This window comes from Pleurodeles waltl, chromosome 1_2, assembly GCF_031143425.1.
Source record: "Pleurodeles waltl isolate 20211129_DDA chromosome 1_2, aPleWal1.hap1.20221129, whole genome shotgun sequence".
In the NCBI taxonomy this organism is placed as follows: domain Eukaryota; kingdom Metazoa; phylum Chordata; class Amphibia; order Caudata; family Salamandridae; genus Pleurodeles; species Pleurodeles waltl.
The window spans coordinates 675,147,419-675,167,414 of NC_090437.1; the positions used below are offsets into that span (position 1 = coordinate 675,147,419).

The 19,996-nt window shown below is 44.5% G+C and overlaps 1 protein-coding gene across 2 annotated transcripts in view; it reads right to left on the reverse strand.

Annotated features, from left to right (window-relative positions):
* The window catches only part of TTC29 (tetratricopeptide repeat domain 29), a 986,907-nt gene that overhangs the window by 934,769 nt on the left and 32,142 nt on the right, over positions 1-19,996 (reverse strand). The gene's annotated exons all lie outside the window — the stretch shown is intronic.

Consider the following 19,996-nt stretch of genomic DNA (forward strand, 5'->3'; position numbering starts at 1 on the left):
TAGGCATCCGGTTCTGACGGAGGTGGCTATCCGGACAGTGGTGCCTGTGCCTCCCTCTGCCTCCTAAATCAATCAGGACTCCTCCATTCCTCCACCTTTAGTCTGCCAGTCTGCAATTGGTGCGCTGCCATCTCAAACGAGCGCCGCAAAAGCGCCTCTTCGAGGCTTATCCATCCACACTGAGTGTCCCCCCTCTCCCTTGGAGTTCTCCCCGCTTCAAGGGAAGGACCAGGATCCTGCTGTACCATGAGGTCTGGTAAAATAAGGAAGGAGCATCCAAACCCTCAAAAGCGCAAGAAATGCTGCTGTGCCGTCGATGTGGGCAACGCCACCCTGCCTTCACAGTTAGCCTCTGTAACTTCAGCGGCACCTTTTTCATCGGCTGCTGATCCGTCCAGCTTAGAGATCGCAAAGTCTCAATCTTCTGTTGTTCTTACGCCATATCTGCGCCCCTCGAAGCTTCGCAAGTCCTCTCTACTGTCACACTTCAAGAAAAAAACTAAATTGGAAATCTTGACAAATGGAGGGGAGATTAAGTCAGAGCTAGGCCAGAGTACTCTCATGGAGCCTGCAGTCACCGATCCTTTGCCTACTGCTTGTGGCTATTTCACAACAGTGGCCCAAGTTTACTTCCCAGTTTTACCCGCCTCACCTGTTTTCTTCCAGTCAGCATCCCAGAGTGAAGTGAGCCATTCACCACCTCCTGAGGACCAGCAGGCTGTACTTTCGCCAAAACAATAATTTTCCTCCATCGTTATCTCCAGTGACCATTCTTCACATGCAGGGGAGGGGGTGCTTTCCTCAGCGGCATCTCCAGCAGCTCCCCATCGGTTGGCTGGGCTGGTTAGGCCACCTGTAGGCTGCCACGATTCCCTGCAGGACTTTGGCACTTTTTCGCCATCTAGCCCCCCGGCAGCCCAATGGATCTGGAGTTCAACAGGCAGCATCCATCCAATGTTACCATTAAGGTCTTCCTGTGTGGCCACTCACAGCTCTCAAATTGAGCCCATCAAAGGCGAGCTTAACGACCAATTACTCCTTGACCTCTCCTGTCTCCAATTCGATCTTCCGAGTGGCGCTGTCAAGGAATCTAACCCTGTGTCCCCCCTCTACATTCATGGAAGCCAGCTCTGCCTGGCCCCAGCTTCTACAAACTCTTCAATCTACTGTGCTGGCTCAGAACTATCATTCTGATAAACTGGACGTCCAAGTTGATCTGCTGAACACACTGGCTTCTTATGTAGCTGGTATTGATTTAAAAAAATGAGAATCTCAACCAGCTTATTACCAGAGCACAGACAAGCTCCAACTATGTACAACCAACATGCTGCTGTTCTCCAATCATCGAAAGCCTGTCATCTCTACCTACTTTTTTAAGCTCAGTTGTATGTGAAATTAAGAGGCTATCTCCAGCGCCTGTGTCCTCAGCACTCCCGTCAAATCAAAGTGCTCACTCTGATTTGGTTTGTGGGTCCATTCAACCAAAAACATCAGCCAAACTCTGTCCAGTCAAGAGTGTAACTTTGATTAATATTCCTCGGTCAGCTGTTACTGGAGCTCTGGAGTTGGTCACCAAGGCCAAGGGTGCCTCTACGTCTTCTCCTTCCTCCGAACTTGAGCCCGTGGTGCCTGCCTCTTCTCACTTTCTTTGCACTCCTGCACAATCTACTCCAGTTTAACGAACGTCCTCAGGAGTCGACTCTGTAGCTCAACCTCAGTTGAGCAAGAGAGAAAAAAAAGACTCTGCAAACAACGGAACAGCAGGCGGAGCCAACCTCCTCAAAGATCTTTGACAAACATCCGACTGTCGGCTCACCCAGAGGTGCAGCTGCCTTTGCAGTCTCAAGGTGCACCTAGGGTGAGTTCAGCTTCTAATCTCCCTCAGTCTGTGCCTATCAATGTCCCCTCGTGGGAACAACTGTGCAGGAAACTGATTCTTCCTTTAAGGACTACTTGGTTTCGGGTGAGAAAGGCAACCCTAGTAGTGTGTTGGTTTCGGCAGCCCCATCCTGGGGTAGTGGAGGAATTGCTCACCCTGCCCCCACAGAGCTTGTATTCAAAACCGTCCACGGGAATATGAACGGCGATGTTCTGGACTTTGGTTCTACCAATTCCTATAAATTGCCATCTGTTAACAGAAGCAGTTTTTCCTGCATTCCTGCCACCAAGCCCTCGGACCGCATCTGTCGAAAATCTGGTCCTGGGGGGAGCTGTAGCTCTAGCGAATACAGAGGAACAGCCACAGCCCTCAATTTCCACATCCTCCTCTATGACTTTAGTGGAACACCTAACTCTAAAACTTGTGTTTACCCCAGAATATCGTTCCAGGGGTCTCCATGACATATTGAATAGGGGGAACATTTTAAGGCTTCTTAATGCTATCTCGGATCTTAACCACATTGGTTCCAAGGACATTGTGTCCATTTAATTTCTGGATTCTAGGGGGCCTTACCCAAGAGACTCCACCTTGGTCACACTAATTTCGGCTACAACTGCTCAGTCTATTCTCTCTTGGAGAGATTTATTCTGATCGTGGGGTATTACAATAACTCCCTTTAAGGAGTCTGGCTACCCTGTGCTAATATCAGAATCTCAATGTTTGACGGCTTCCACAGCTCTGAAACCATTCTCAATCTTGAAAAGTGCCCTAGGTGGCTCCTCTACTTTTAATTACATTCTCCACACTGGTTCTGGTTTTAAGGGGTCTTCCAACTGGGACTGGCTGCCATCCACTCTCTTGCACTGCCACCCCGACTGACCCATAGGGGTGGGCGGTTCTGTTCCAACATCTGGACATCTGTCCCTATGTTCATGGAACATTAATGGGGTTGCGCATAAGTTTGCCTCGGCAGACCGCTTAACATTTTTTAACAGTCACAATGTAATTGCCCTTCAGGAAACCTGGGCTGAGAACAGCTGTCCACTGCCAGGGTTTTTAGAAATATGGAAACCTGCCCATAGAACGAGCAAGAATGGCTGCGCCAAGGGTGGTTTGGCCATTTACGTGACCGTTAAACTGGAGGGGAGTATACTGCCTCTGATTTGGGAGGATAACTGGATCCAGGGGATTGCCATAAGGAATGGGCCTGCGCAGCAGACCCTCATTATAATTAATGTTTATATTGCCCCCGGAACCAAGGGAAAAAGGGGCAGGTTGTCTCGTCTAATGCAGATTGTAGCCAATTTAGTTGGGAATTACCCATGTGCTAGTTATCTTATAACCGGTGATTTCAACACAAACCTGTTTCAGGATACAATAGAGGCTCTTGAGGGTCCAGATTGTGGTAACTGCCAGTTAATTCCCGAACAATCAAGGCCCCAGGGTTGTCTGCACTGCCCATTGGGAGAGATCTTAGTAATGCATCTTAACAGTATGGGCTTTAAAGTTTTGAATGGTCGTTTAAGTGATGATGCCCCCCACGGTGGACAAGGTCTGATGGTCGATCTCGCTCCTACTTAGATTACACCATCTGTAACATTGAACTGTTTCCCCTCATTGAAAGGTTTCTGATTTCCCCACGGAGTGAGAGCGACCATTGTCCACAAATTGTATTTATTAAATCAAGATTCCCTGTTCATGATGTCATGTGGGCCTTGGGTGGTGGAGTTTGTTTTGAATCACTAAAGCGCATAAAATGGAATGCTTCTATTGGCGGCACAGTATTGATTGAATGTATTAATTTTTTTAATTCTGAGGCATCGGGTTGTGTGTCCCCGATTAATTCATGGGTTAAACTTTCTTGCCTTCTATGGTCAAAGTTCCACCAATCCGCGTGCAATTGTGCTTCACCTAGGCCTTTTGTTGTCTCGAAGGAAACCAAGAATTTAAAGAAAGCACGGAATAGGCTAGCGAGGGCAATTAGGAAAAAACCTGATACTGAGGGTTTATTCATTGAACATAAACAACTGAGGAAAGATTATAGGAAGGATGTTTATGACGACCATCAGACCTATCTCAGTCAGTTTTGGGCTAAACTTTAAAGCACAAGTAAAAATTCAAACTCCATGAAATTTTGGTCCCTTATTAATAACATAAATAGTAATCAAACGGGCACGGGCATTGCTGACATTTTAGAAGGAGCGTGGGCGTCTTACTTGACCACCCATTTTTCTGACAGCAAGCATGATGGGGAATTGTTGGATGAGGGTACCCATAGTCCTACTCCTGCTTCGTTTAAAACGTGTCCCTCATTCACAGGGTCTCCAATCCCCTTGCAGGGAGTAAGGGAGTCCTTCCAATTACGCCTCCCCCATATTATCTCGAAGGCTAAGCAATTTGGAGCCCCGGTCCTAATGGTCTTCCACAGGCATTATTCAAACAGGACCCTCTCCTTTGGGACAATCATTTTGCACATTTGTTCGAACATTGCCTCTTAACTTCAACAATACCTGAGTCCTGGCATGGTGCCATCCTTCATCCCTTATATAAAAATGGCTCAAGGTCAGATCCTGCCAATTTTAGGATGATAGCCCCGCTGGACAACGAGGCTAAGTTCTATGCCAGCATCCTGTTGCAGGATCTTTGTGCCTGGGTTGAATCGAAGGCCTTAATTCCTATAGTTCAAATGGGGTTCTCTGCTGGCTCAGGCACTTCAACCAATTTACTAGCACTTTCTATTTTGATTGACAGGGCGATCTCGTCAGGCTTGATATGGAATTGCTGTTTTGTGGACTTCACGGCAGCATTTGATCGGATCCCCCGGAGTGCCCTTTGGGCCAAATTACAAAGTTGGGGTATCCCCCAGTACTCTTGGGTGCTATTATATAACTCCATACTAACACCTGGGTCCGTATTAAGCTTGGTGACGGGTGCTCCCTATCTAGGAGAATTCCTACCACCCGTGGTGTGAATCAGGGTTGTGTACTTGCTCCTCTTCTTTTTAACCTGTTGATTGCAGATTTGTCAACATTTCTTGACGCAATCAACTCTCATCCCCCTAAGATTGGTGGCCTCAGGCTTAGTCACCTGCTTTATGCCGATTATCTTGCTTTGTTCAGCTGTACTAAGATCGGTCTTCAACGGTTGCTTAACCAACTTGAGACGTACACCTCCGCAAATCAACTAGAAGTTAACCTGTTTAAAACTAAAGTGGTCCCCTTTGGGAGGAAAAAACATTCGGGTTTCAGCTGGTACTATAAGAACCGTAAACTTGTCTCCGACCAGTTCTACAAATATCTGGTGGTACATTTTGACTCCAGGGGTAGTTTTGTTAAACATAAGAAGGAAATTGAACTTAAAGGCTGTGGCCTTGCAGGTGGCCTTTTCCAAATTAGCTAAAGTTTTAAAGGGGCGTCCCTTCTTCCCTTAATGGAAGTCATGAGAGCAAAGGGCACCCCTTCATTGGCCTATGGTCAAGAAATTCTGTTGGGCAAAGGCTCTTGCCAATTAAATAGGATGGTTAATAAAATCTATAAGAGAGTCTTTCATGTTCCGCACCTGGCTTCACCCACGCAGGTACGGTTGGAGTTTGGGCTTACGGATTTGGTGGCAGTTGACGCGGGTGCTTTCTTGAAGCTGTGTTATAAACTGAGTCAGGCCTCCGACGGCCACCTGAAGGCAGTCCTGTGGCAAGAAATTAGTAAGTTGAAACCGAAGTGCATTTATTCCCAATTTTTGGTTGAATGTAAACGGCGATTGAATGCCGGTGATCTTTGGGAAAACAATCCCCCCTACTCCTTGTTTAAATCAGAGATTAAAAGGCTTATTCAACTGTATTCTTATTGACGGTTCCATTCTTGCCCATCGGAAGCAGGCCTGGGCAGTAATTGGCTCCTTTAAGCCAGGTATGTCCTCCAGTTTTTTCTTTTGCACATACGGGTTTTGGTTGAAAAAGGCCTTTTTGGCCCTAAGGATGGGTAATTGTTTTTTTTTTTTTTAAACATCTGCCCCAATGGCAGCTACTCCCTGGGGACAGTGTGATATGTAGAGGCTGCAGCAACGCGGAGGAAACCATTGACCATGTAGTTTGCCTGTGTCCAGCTTTATTAAAGGAGCGTAGACTCTTGCTCAGGAGCAAATGGAACGAATTGGGAATCCACTCCTGTCGACAGGGTATTATTCAGTCTCTGGACCCAGGCAATCCAATGTTAAATGTGTTACTGACCAAATTTATCAAAATGGCACTGCGAGGAATGAACACGTTTAGTTGGAATTCTTCCATGCTCTTGCCATTTTGCCTGTTATTGGTTAGGATGAGGAGCTCTAACAGTTATGACGATGTTTAGTGCAATTACTACCTTATGCACCATGCACTTTAGGGCTGTGTCCTATGCATATTGCCTTGTGTTTTATATGGGGCTCCGGGTCGGGTGGTTTATATTCTATTTTTTTATTCCTTTCTTAATATGTTGCATGCGTAATTTATGGTGTGCTTTTAGTTTGAACTCAGTCTCTGAGGGTATTTTACCATTTGTGATAGTTTTTTTGCCTTGATTATTTGTATTGGATTTTATTATCTGTACAATAAACTATTACTACTTACTACTACTTACTGCAACACAAGAACTGATGCACCAACACTGTTGTGTCATTTGGAATTGACACATCCAGTTGCAGAAACAACACTTTGCCACAATGACACTGGCATGTCATTTGAAACAGACACATCCTGCTGCAGAAATGCTGCTTTACCTCGGCCTGCACTGAATCCACAGACACCACTCTCTGACTGTGCAACGCAGCAACCCCGAGTTGGCTGATGCAGCACCAGTGCATCGGAACCAGTACTCATCGCCTCTGGACATCAACGACTATGGCCGGTCAGGAAAAAACGTATCGCCTGCAAGCGTGATGCATTCCCTCCTCTAGATCAACGCATCATCAAATGAGGGATGTATAAAACCATCCCACTGCTATCATTACAGTTTATTTACACTTCATCAAGGACTCTGGCCCTTTCCCAAAGTAACAAATCCACCTTATCACACAGTGCATTTATTTAAGGTGCAATTATTTTTTCCCATTCCCTTTCAACTTTATATAATCAAAAACTAATCAATTATTATTATGTCCTTCTACGGGGCAATCTCTTTATGATACATACAAAACCAATACATGTCACAAAAGTACCTTAATTTTCACAAGGATAAAAATCCTGTAGTAAGCCATATCCACATCACCCTGGTGTGGGGGCTATATCGGTTTGTAGCATCTCAGATAGTATTGAAAACACTTTTCCCCAAAATGTAGTTATGGCAGAACAGCTTGACGCAATGTGCAAAAGATCTGTGTTAAACACTTTACGTTTCTTGCATCTCACACTTCCAAGCGTAAATTAAGCAATTAACTCTAGGGTATAATACAACTAGTGCAACAACCTAAAATTCAGAAGCCTACACTTATAATTAAAAGGTGTACCCTTTGCCTGTGTGCAACATCATCTCCATGCCTCATCAGAGATTTATCTCCCTAATTCAGTCTCCCACTTTCTCTTTGCCTTATATTCTGAGCAAACCTTTGCATGCAACACCTCTTGGTGCAAATATGAGCTCACCTTAGCCATGTCTTTCCTCCAAATCAGATTGGTCAATGCCTCCAGCTCTTGTGGAAAGTTAGGGAAGTCTGGTAGAACTGCTTTAGCCTAAGGTCATAGTCAGTGATACATCAGTAGTTCCAATGTGTTACGCCCTTGCCCATAAATGCTTGTAGATATATAAATAACCCTTCCAGGAGTCACCTAGCGCTGCCATATATGCTTTCCTTAATATATTAGCTATAGATTGTTCAAGTAGCATGGAAAGAAATAGATTATTGTCTAGTGGTAGAAGAGGGGAATAGGGCCAGTCCACCCCAAATGACCTGCTATCTTCTACCATAGCCAAGTTGTAGTGGTTATCACACCTATTTCGTCATGTTGATATTTAGGCTCAAGTGCCACAACAATAAATAGAGACTCTGGCCTAGTCAGGATTTTCTCCACTTGTAATGTGTTAGTGCTGCAAGGTTATGAAATCAGTATTCTGCATTGTGTGCTTGTTCCACAAAGTAGTAAATATAAGGGACAGGGACCGACGGACCTCCTCTTCATCGGCTATTATTACTGCTCATCTTATGTGTTGTTTTCCGTCCCAGACCAATCTGGTCAGCAGTTGTTCTGGCTGCCACAAGAATCTTTTCAGAAGTCACATAGGGATAATGGATAGACTATTTTAAAAATATAAAAACAGTGGCCAAACACCCCATGTAGGGAACTCGTAAAAAGACCTCTCCTGCATATTTAAAGTAGCACACTGTCATCACTGTCCATCAAGGGCAATCCATTTGATCTGAAAATTATAACACTCGCTAAGCGGGGCAGACATGGTGCTGAGGACAATTCCATCAACAACAAAAAACTGCAGCATTGAACCTTTCCTACCCACAATAATGACTCTGTCCCAGAACCATTTCTTTTAAAGAAACTTCATAAAAGTACTTAACCCTTTCAAACTGAATTTGATAAATCATTTTCCCAGTCATTCCAATTCCTGACCTCATGGATTGCTACCCATGTTATACCACTGACAGTGTGGTAAAAACGAAATACCTCAAAAACATTGACAATTGCAGCTTATATCTGTGGCTTCACACTTAGGGGGTTATTACAACTTTGGAGGAGGTGTTAATCCGTCCCAAAAGTGACGGTAAAGTGACGGATATACCACCAGCCGTATTATGAGTCCATTATATCCTATTGAGCTCGTAATACGGCTGGTGGTATATCCGTCACATCTGGGACGGATTAACACCTCCTCCAAAGTTATAATAACCCCCTTAGTCTCTACCATTGCAGTTCCACTGCCTTTTATTCTCCAGTTCGAGGTCCTGGTCTGATGTAGCCCTGCAGGTTTGGGAAGTAAAACTAAGGCACAAATATAGGAGGCACAGATGTGAACTTGTTACAGGCAGACCTATTCGAAGTCTCAGACAAAGACTCCACAGCGGAGACCAACATAGGGACCCTGCAGGGGGTAATGGCAATATTGAAGCAACAGCTGACCACAGTAAGCACGGAGGTTGCAGAACTAGGCAGGAGAGCAGAGGATGCAGAATGCTGCTCCCACTGCAGCAATGTTCAGGTGCTGGGGATCCCGGAAAAGGCAGAGGGAGCCTTGGCGGAGTGTTTCCTGGAGGACTGGATTGGCTGAAAGCCAGTGGTCTTTCCTCTATATTTGTGATTGAAAGGGCGTACAGAGTTCTGGTTCTGCCACCGAGTCTGGGTGCCCAGCCGAGGGCCCTTATTGCCAAGGACCTTAATTATAGGGACAGGGACTGCATCCTGCGAGCTGCCCGGGAACAGGAAGTGCCGTACTGTGAGAACTGTAACATTGCTATCTTCCCAGTCTACACTAAAACAGGTGCAGGAACAACGTAAATCCTTCCTGGCAGCAAAACAAAAACTGAAGACCATGGACCTCACCTATATGTTACTGCACCCTTCCAAATTGAAAGTCAGCCACAATTGATGTCCCCGGAGGGAGTTGACAGGTCCCCGGTGGGGAGCCCTTGAGGGACGTTGTGTCACACACTCTACGCCCCACCTCCGAGATCGTCCCCGATACGGGGCTTCTTAAGAAAGGGCTCCATCATGGTTGAAGAACATTATGGCAGAACGGGGATGTAATTCCATTTGATTGGGCCTCTGGGGTACCACCTACTTAGGGGTGAATGTTTTGTCGGCATGCCGGCTCATCAGAATAAACCTATTTAGACATCCTGAGGGACATGGCATCAAAATGAGGAGCTGGTTTGAATTAGCAAAATGATGGTGGTTTCCTTTTTATAATGTTCATGCATTTACAGTATTAAGCTACATGGCTGCACATGAAGGTAATAGAGGTGTCAAGCTGGAGGAGTAGCAAGCTTAACGTAATGTGTCCCAATTAGACGGGTATGGGGGTTGTGAACGTCCTGACACAACAGTGGGTGGGCTCCGATAGATTTATATTAATGCTACAGTTGTCCGTGGGGGGGGAAGGGTGGGGACTGGGGAAGTTGAGGGTCATGTTTTCTGTTTCTATTACATTGAGTTATATTGCACAACATGGCTGTACCAGCCTGGGGACAAACCCACAGAGGGGGAACTGAGTATACATAACAAAATGGTAGTCCGCAATACTTATAAACTTCTCACCTGGAATGTGAGAGGACTTGGCAATGCTATGAAACGATATAGGGTGATGTCATTGCTTAAGCCCCTGGGGGTGAGCATAGCTTGTCTCCAGGAAACACACCTGACTGATACTGAAGAGCAGAAACTGGCTAAAAAAAGGAGGGCGACAAAACTAGTATACTACTTTTTCCTCATTTGCAAGGGGAGTGTTGATCTGGATAGCCTCTGCGCTGCAATTTATGGAGGCAGATATTGCAGGTAGATACATTCTGATCAGGGCTACAATGGATGGTCAGGAACTGGAAATACTAAGCTCTTATGCCACGAACACGGATGATGAATCATTCTACCCCACGTTAGCCAGTGAACTGTCCACGACCATGGGGACTGACACATTCCGGGTGGGGGGCTTTAATTGCATTATAAATGGGGACTTAGATACACACCCTCCCAGACAAGGTACTAAACCACAAATGACCACAAGTCTGAGGGTCACAATGTCACAGTTGGGGTTTGGGGATGTATGGAGGGACACACATCAGGGCCTCTAGGAATACACCTGCTATTCGTCAACATATGGCACATTTAGCAGACTCGATCGCATACTTCTTACACAACATACAGCGCCCAAGATACAGGAAGTATCGCACCTCACATAATATTTATCAGACCATGCCCCAGTGACAGGTGTATTTCAGTGGGGTGGTAACCCCCGAACCCTATATAAGTGGAGATCCTCCAGGATCAGGTGGGCAGGGAGACAACTGCACAATCATAAACTGACTACATGGAACAGAATTGGATGTCTACACAAAGGCGAGCAACAGAATGGGAGGCCAGTGAAACTGTGCTCCAGGGTAGCTGTGTGGGACTCAAATGTTTACAAGAAGAACTGGGCTACAAGGAAGACACCTTGGGGGCATGGCAGACATGCCCAATGGGGAGGGATGCAGTCAGGAAGAGGAAACCGAGCTTCTTAGACAATGGACTCATACCATTGATAGACTAGAACTTTATACTTTTAAATCGTATCCATAACTCCTACATCGCGAGGGTGACAGATCGGTGAGGCTTCTGGCATGGCTCCTCTGACGGGAAATGCCATGCACCTTAGTGCTTCACCGCACAAACCCCCAGGGGGGAGAGGCAAGAATACAGGGTGACATAGTGGAGGTGTTCATGGACCATCATAGTGGCGGTGTTCATGGACCATCTTGTGAGGGTCTACGCCAGTGGTCTCCAAACTTTTTAATGCTGCCCCCCCAGTTGAAAAATAAAAATCATTGGGCCCCCCTCAAAATTTTTCACAAATATTATATAAAGATGGCAATGTTTAAATATGTCTAGATGTATTTAAACATTGCAGTTATGTACTGTTACCATTTTAAAATGCAATAACATGCTTCTACTTAAAACAAAACAGTGTTGCCTGTGTAATGCTTCATTTGGCCAGAGCCTGGCGCCCCCCCTGGGATCACTTGAGGCCCCCATAGGGGGGCCCACCCCCCAGTTTGAAGAACTCTGGTCTACGCCAACCTGGGAGACCCAGAACGAGGCATATTGGTGGAGTACTTGGTTGGAGTGTCAGTGCCTTGTCATCTAGGTTCTCATTATCCTAATGAGACTACTGGATTCTGGCATCAGAATCACGTGTACTGTGGGGGACTGAGTCTGAACCCACTACAGGTGACACCTGTCGGCCTAATCCGGGTTTTGTTCCGGCTAACTAGCAGTGCCTTATCTCTACCCAAGAGCAGGGATGATTGGGCAACCGAGTGCATGACACAAATGACTCCTCAGGGAAATTGTGGTCACTCAGATCTCATCTGTTTCTCACAGTTAGATTAATCTCACATACGCAAGGACAATCAGAGGCAGAATATAGTTCAATAAGGTTTTATTGAAGTAATTGCATCTTAGATAATAAAGCGTGTATTGCAATAACTAGGACGATGAAGCATAACTGGATTAACATTTTGAGAAGAGTGAAACATAAAAATAACGCTACCATATTGTCACTAAGATCGTTAGAAATAGTTCCTACCTAGGCTACGTTAGAGCACAGCATGTTAAACTCTAATTCTGCCCTTCAGCTTCCCCTGGGAAGACATCATCACTCATACCTGACCAAGAGGCCTGTAGTCTACATAAGCAGCTGCAGCGAAGCACTCAGCAATCAACACACAGTAGCGGTCATCTGGCTGGAATCTCCCTTTAACGTACATGGGTCAAAGTAGTGTTTTTATAATAAAACAGCTGATGTTCCAAGAAAGGGTCCCCATGTAAGAGTGTGTATGTTTCAGTGAACATTTGAGACAAAGCGTACCACTTTTGCCGGCAACTTTTCTTACTGCTGCCTTGAGAAAAGCACAGAGTGAAAGAAATGTCTTGTTTAAGAATGCAGTGCTGGCCTAAGCAAAGAACAGCTAGATGGAGAAAATAAAACAAGACCGCAAATGTGGCTATTGTTAAAATATTAAAAACGAAGCTTAATAAAATATATCTAGGTTAAAGTGCAGAGCGGCAGGCGTAGTTTGCTAAAATAACATGTATAAAACTATAGCTAAAATGGCTACACATCAGCCTCAGTTGGGTATGATAGAGGTACAGGTACTGGACTATGACCATACTTTGGGTGAGGTCAGGGTGGCTTTTAAATCTCTCTCATTGGGTGAAAGCCCTGGCAATGATGGCTTGACAGCCAAGTTGCACAAACGTGGCAGGGGATCCTGACACGATAAGAGGAAGTTGAAGAACCTGGGCATGACATCTTAATGGGGACTCAAGCTAACCATTGCTTGAATTATGTTATAAGGGAGACTACTTAAAGACACAAATGGAACACAATATCTTTATGTTTGATGTATTTGCTCTGTAAAGAGTTTGTTCTAGGGGAATACTTCTGTGATGGATTGTCTCTTGGGGGGGGGGGTGCAGGTGGGGCTGGCCTATGTGTGCAAGGTTGTTGATAGTACAATGTTATGGATGTACTAAAAGTTTAATAAAAATAAATTCTATTAAAAAAAACAGAGCTATTGGCTTTACCAGTGCTACTTTTTATATCCTTGCTGTTGTAATGTTTTAGCTATTGTAGTGGGAAAAGAGACTATAGAATCTTGGAATGTAGAACATGTTATGTTTTAATTGAAAGGAACCTTCTTTGGCAGTTGGAGATTGAGCTTGCCAGGGTTAGTCACACTGTATGCAGTTACCAAATAGCGAGGCAACGAGGATGGGATCTAAAACATCTGGGACCAACCCTACCTTCATGAATTTTTGGGACATGTGTGCCATCATTAGCAATTTCCTGACAAGTAGCTCTGTGGTGAGGAGTACAGCGGTCACTAGGGAGGCGGGAAGAGGGACCAACTCAGTGCCAGGCAAGAAGGTCTACAGGACATCGGAAGATTTTGACAAGGAGGTGAGGAAAAATAAATAAAAATTATCGGGCCATGAGAGCAGTCTGCATAAGCTCGGTATATGCAGCACCTACCACCATGAGATAGATAAGGGCCGCAAGGGCAATCTGCATGAACCTAGGTGGTCACTGGGTTAGCTGGGAGCCAACATGAGAGCACCCGAAAAGACAGTGACATGGTAGGGTTTGCGTGATCCACCACGTTCAAACCACTCAGAGCATGTTAAAGCGTGACATGAGGGATGGAGGGGGCTTTCTGAAAAGAAACAAAAGGAAGGAAGAAAAGAAAATATAACTTACTGTGGTGGAACTTGGCAGTGTAAAGTTGCAGCAGCAATACACTTTGCCATCAGAGGTTGAGTGGCATATTTCTGATCTGGAGTTTGGTGCAGTTGGGGCCCCGATTGGACAAAACACAGTGCATAGGGCATACGGATTGGAAAGTGGGGGATTCAGAAGCATCTATAGGGCAGTGAGCCTGTGGGAGACAGTAATATCATACAATATCTCCAACTGGATGTTGTGCTACAAATTGTCAATGGATAGCAATTTGCACAAACTGAAAGTACGTGGACACACAAAGAGGTAGGGAAGAAAGGATTTTGTATGCCGGAGTTAGACCTGGCACCCTTTAGTGTGGTTTCCTTTTGCCTTCAGATCTCCTATTTTGCTGACCTCGTTTTTGCTGGTTTTAGGACTCTGGGCACATTAGCACTGCTAACCAGTGCTAAAGTGAATGTGCTCTCTCCTTTAAACATGATAACAGTAGCTTATCCACAAATGGCATATTTAATTTACTTATAGGTAACTTGTAAAGTGCACTATCTGTGCCCAGGGCCTCTAAATTAAATGCTACTGGTGGGCCTGCAGCATTGACTGTTCCACCCACTTAAGTAGCCCTTCAAACATGTCCCAGGCCTGCCAATGCACAGCCTGTGTGTGCAGTTTTAAACTTCCAGGTCGACGTTGCAAGTTAACCCTCTTGCTAGGCCCAAACCTTCCTCTTTAATACATATAAGTCACCTCTAAGGTAGGCCCTCGACAGCCCAAGGGCAGGGTGCAGTGCATTTAAAAAATAGTTAAGTTTAAGTTAAGTTTTGCATGTCCAGTAGTGAAAAAAATCTTACATTTGTTTTTCATTACTGCAAGGCCAATCTCTCCCACAGGATAAAATTAGGATGTACCTTATTACATTTTATAAGTGTAATTTCCAATTTGGAAGAGCTAGGACCCCCAAAGTTTGGTGCCTCTGGAATCACAATTTAAAATCACAACTTATGGTGAAGTAAGACTTTAAATTGTAATTCTGAAAATGCCACTTTTAGAAAGTTGGCATTTTCTTACTTCAGCCATCTGGTGCCTTCTGTCTGTCTGAATACATTTGTGGGGTGGGTAACAGCTAGGCTTTGTGATTCCCTCCAGACAGCCACACACAAAGGGAGCTTACGTGTAAGTGATGGGCCATCCTGGGCAGAATGAGAGCGGTGCGTTAAAACATATACCTGAATAGGCTGTGTCCTGTCCTCACACAAAGGGCTGCATACCGCCCCCTGTAGTGAGTCTGGAGCTAGGGCATGGACTCTGTACACTTTAAAGGGCTCTCTTTGAAGTCTCCCCCACTTCAAAGACACAACTATATGGCCCTCAGAAACCTCCAACTCAGTACACTACTGGACTTGTGGATACTCTGCCAGGAAGAAGGACTGCTGAGCTGCTACAAGGAACGCCCCTCTCCTGGACTGCTACTCTGCTGAACTCCTGCTCTGCTAACATGCTGCCTGCTGCCATCCTTGCCTGGGAGTGAGAGGGATTGGACCTACATTTCCCCAACCCAGAACCAAAGTGACTCCAAGGGCTTGCCTCTTGCTTTCTGAAGTCTCAGGGACCAAATGACTTCCAACTTACCTGCTATAGCACCTGGACTTTGCCAACTGTGAGTTTTGCCCTGGCAAGTGGCTTGAGTTATGTTATAAGGAAGACTACTTAAAGCAACAAATGGAACACAATATCTTTATGTTTGATGTATTTGCTCTGTAATTCCCGAGTTTGTTCTAGGGGAATAACGATGAGGCCATTTTTTCTGAAGTCTCAGGGACACAATTGACTTCCAACTTACTTACTATAGCACCTGGACTCTGCCAACTGTGAGTTTTGCCCTATCAAGTGGTGCCAATCTAGTCCTGGGCCTTTGGGAGTGGGTATAAAGTGTTGTTCTAGTCAGAGCCAATGCACTGCCACCGCTCCATGGATCAGAACCGGTGCATCATACAGTTGCCTGGATCGGCCCTATTGCACGGATCAGTCTCGCCGCATTGCCTCCCCAGCACGGATCGACCTCAGTGCATCACCTTTGGAACTGCTGTACCTCAGCCCTCAAAGCATCCCCACTGGTGTGTAAAGAAAATGGATGCATTTTCTTCTCTGCATTGGAAGGATCAACGCATCACCTTCTCTGCAGTGATCAACACCAATGCATCACTTCAGCCTGCTCCCCACATCTTTGCCGTCAACGCAATCAGGATAAAGGTACTTTTGCTCAGCAGTCCAAAGATGTCCCTGTAGCAGGCCCACACACCACTGCGGTCAGCCTGAACTTCAGCTTTTGTCCCAGTCTGGCGTGACCAGACATCCCTTGTTGGCCCTTCCTGTTTCTATCTAGTTTATTATTTAAAAATTAATGTCTCAAGATTTCTGTCCTATTGTTCTTGTTTTATTTATGAAATTAAGCTCTATTTTTCTAAGCATGTGTGGTATCTTTTTATGTGGCGTTTTTACTGTTGTACTGTTTGAAGTGTTGCACAAATACTTAACACATTGGCTCTTGATTTAAGCCTGGCTGTCTGTGTTAAGCTACAAGAGGGTGAGCACAGGTTAATTTACGGTGTGTTTGTGACTTACCCTGACTAGCATTGTGCTTCCTGCTTGGACAGGTGGCAGACCTGTGCCAGCCAGAACCCACATTTCTAGCATGCAAGCATGGTGGAAGAACAGGGGTGACTACTTATTTTGTGTAAACTTGTTGTTTTCGTTTTTGTTATTGTGTAATATTTATATCAACATGCAGTGTGTTTTTCTCCCATGTCTTTACTTAGCTACTCCAGAGAGGGCCTGTGATGCCATGGGAGTATTGGTGAAAAGCCTTCAAAACATATTTTAAAGCTATACATAGGGACATATTTATTGCAAAAAGGAAATTAGGGATAGCGAAGCACAGATTGGCGGGCCACGGAACTCAGAGAATGATAATGAATCAGATGTGGTAGTAGAGGGGGAGGATGAGTATGTGTTGGCAGAGAGGGAGCTTGAAGAAAATTATGAGAAATAAAAACTGTAGGCTTTTGGAACATCTCAATTTTTGTCATGTACAGTTACCGAACGAGACAGAGGATCAATTTCTAGTGGAATTACAAATTTCAACCACCCTGTGTAAACTTAAAGATTTTCAGGAAAAGATTATCAGAGATAAATCACACTTCTGGCATGAAAATTCAAGAAAACGTATTACACTTCAAGCAGCAATTGCTAGGGAAGGCCATTAATGTTGCTAAACAATTGAAGATACATCACAGTATGGAAAGGATTTTGAAAGAAAGAAGAGTCTGTAGAAGTTACAAATGCAAGTTTTAGATAAATCTAAAAGAATAGGAGTCAAGCCCGGTAAGGTGGCATAGGGTTCTAATAAGACGTGTTACGGATGAGGAAGCATAAAGCATATTGCAACATCAGGAAATTGTCCGGAAGCAAAAATGACATTTTTCAAATGTAATAGAATGAGTCACTTTTCACTGGTATGCAACTAGGGAAGAATGGAGTCTAACTGAAGTGTAAATATGTTACAAGAGGGGGGAGGGTTATTGCTATTTGATAAAGTACAAGAACATAAAGTAGACGAAGGGTATGAGATCAATGGACTGTACCATCTGCCTAAATGTGTAATAACAATTGATGAAGTGAATGTAGACATGCAGGCAGATTCATGTTCACTGTACATATCACTTGATAAAAAACTTGGTGCAAGTTAGGGCTAAAAGAATTGTCAGAAACTGATGTAGAGTTAGTAGGCTATTGGGGAACAAAGTTACATGTGATAGCGTACTTCCATGCAAGTTTGTATTTCTAAGGAAAACATGCTTGATGTCGGTTGTATGTGGTAGAGAAATGGAAAATTTTACTGGGGTGGCATGAATGGGAATTGAAATTGGATCTGAATGTAGGTGACCAGGTCTTAGTACTGGAACGAGTTGGAGCTGGAAAGTGGTTGAAGGAGTTGCCAGTGTTGTTAGGACAGAAATTGGGGTGTTTAAACCCATTTGTACACAAAATAGTCTTGAAAGAAAGAGCAATAGTGAAAATACACAAAGTGTGCAGTGTACCGATCGTGCCGAAGGATGCATTGAAGGAACAGTTGGACGAGTTGACGGAGAATGGCATTATACAGCATATAGAGTCGTCGGAGTGATTGAGTCCAGTGGTTATTGCCCGCAAACCTAATGGCAAAATTAGGATGTGTATGGATTTTAGAGATCTGAATAATAACATATGGGTGGGTTGCCATCCCATACCAAAAAAAGAAGACATCTGGGGTCGGGCTTGACTGTCCATGGAGTAGCATACAGCTCCCGGACCTCCTGAGAGACTCGGAACCCCAAGGCCCAATAATCCTGCTAAATTATGCATCCGGCCCAATAAGTAGAGAAACTGTTCCCCAGGAGGAGCACTGCGTAGACTGAGGGCCAGCGGGACAAAGAGAAGGTTGGGAAAACCTTTCCTTATGTGTTAAGCATGCTTTCATGCTTCTCCTCTTAGGGGATCCACGACCCTGACGAATGCCCCAGACCTTCCAGCTCCTAGTGAGGGCAGAAACATGTTGGTCTCTGTCTTTTAGACTCCGTGAGTCATCAATATCAACTGACTCCCTAGTATAGTTTTTAACCTTACCTGCATACACCTACATAAACTTTCTAATCGTAATAAGTGCCTTGTAAGGTAATTTTATTATCTTTCCACACCTCATCTGGATCCCTGAAATTATCCAGTCAGATTTCAATCTCAGCAGTCCCTCAGTGTTTCTTTTAAACAACGAGGTTGAACCCGCCCATGTAGTATCATCTTACTTGGGTGGGGCTAGGTGGTCAAATGATGAAGCAAGACACTATAATGTGTGTGAGGCCACCTAGTCCGTAAAGGGAACTCCCTCATTTAAGACACAGCCCCGCCCACATCCACTGCCTTTCTTTATCTTTATCCAGAAACTGCGCGCCTAGCTAGCACGCCCTGAACCAGACTTAACAGTCGAGTTCTTCCCAGATTCACATCCCACACTTTTTAGTGGTTTAATGACTGTTTAGTCTACGGTAGGAAGTGTGGGGTCTAACCACTCCAGAGACTCTTTATGTGTTCTAATATATCCATGTAGCAACAAGGGCAAAGTTGTGCTGCATTTTGTTAGCTACTGTAGTGGGGAAAGATAATATAGACTCTTAGAATGCAGAACATGTTATGTTTTTTATTGGAAAGGAACCTTATTTGGCAGTTGGAGATTGAGCTTGGCTTCACTGTATGCGGTTACCAAATAAACTATTTTAATATGTTTACTGGCATGGGGTATATTTTTTTACTTACCATTCATAGTGAGACGCTAATGGGAAACTCACTTTTTTATCTGTCTGTCCGTCTGTCTATCTATCTATCAATCCATCGTCCAGGGCTCAGATGTCTTGCCATCCCTATTGTTCAAAAGTTTCAAAAGTACCTGGGTGTCATTGGCATACTTGAAAACACTCATGCGTAGCTAAAGGTAGGCAAGGGGTTACAGTCCTTAGGTACACTGCATTCAGGGTTAGGGTCTGCGGTATCTGCCCAAGCCTGATTGACTGTACTCTGTCACCACTTGGGTTCGCGATCAGACAGCACAAGAAACAGAGTATAGCAATCTGTGGTATTGGACATCAACCTATGACGGTCAAAGAAGTGATTGTTGTCTGCGAAATCCTGCAACTTAATGATAACTGCTCTGTCCAACTGTTTAGAAATATAAGAAAAAGGTTGATATTTGAATTAGTTCCAGACAAATATTAGATTTTTTAAAAGAGGTATAATAAGCACTGCTATAAATTAGAGTGGAACAATTCCAGAGGAGATAGCAGCAATAATAACATCTCCAATAAGAAGGCAAGCTATACTGCTCTCTTTCTAGTGCTTTCCCAGGGAAGATATCTTTGGGGTAGCCAGGAGGCTTGCTGATATTTATAAGCCACTTCTTAAACGGGAGAGATAATTCACAGAAAGAAGAGAGAGCTTAGCTCTATTCTGCACACGAGAAATACTCAGTGGCAAATTACGCTTTTATGAAGTGCATTAAAATGATCATAATGCCTCAATTGGTGTGGAATTTGTCCACCTCTTCAAGCAATTAACAATTAAAAACAGAAGAGACTTTACAAACCTCGGACACATCCGCTAAAAACGAACTTCAAGACAAACGTAA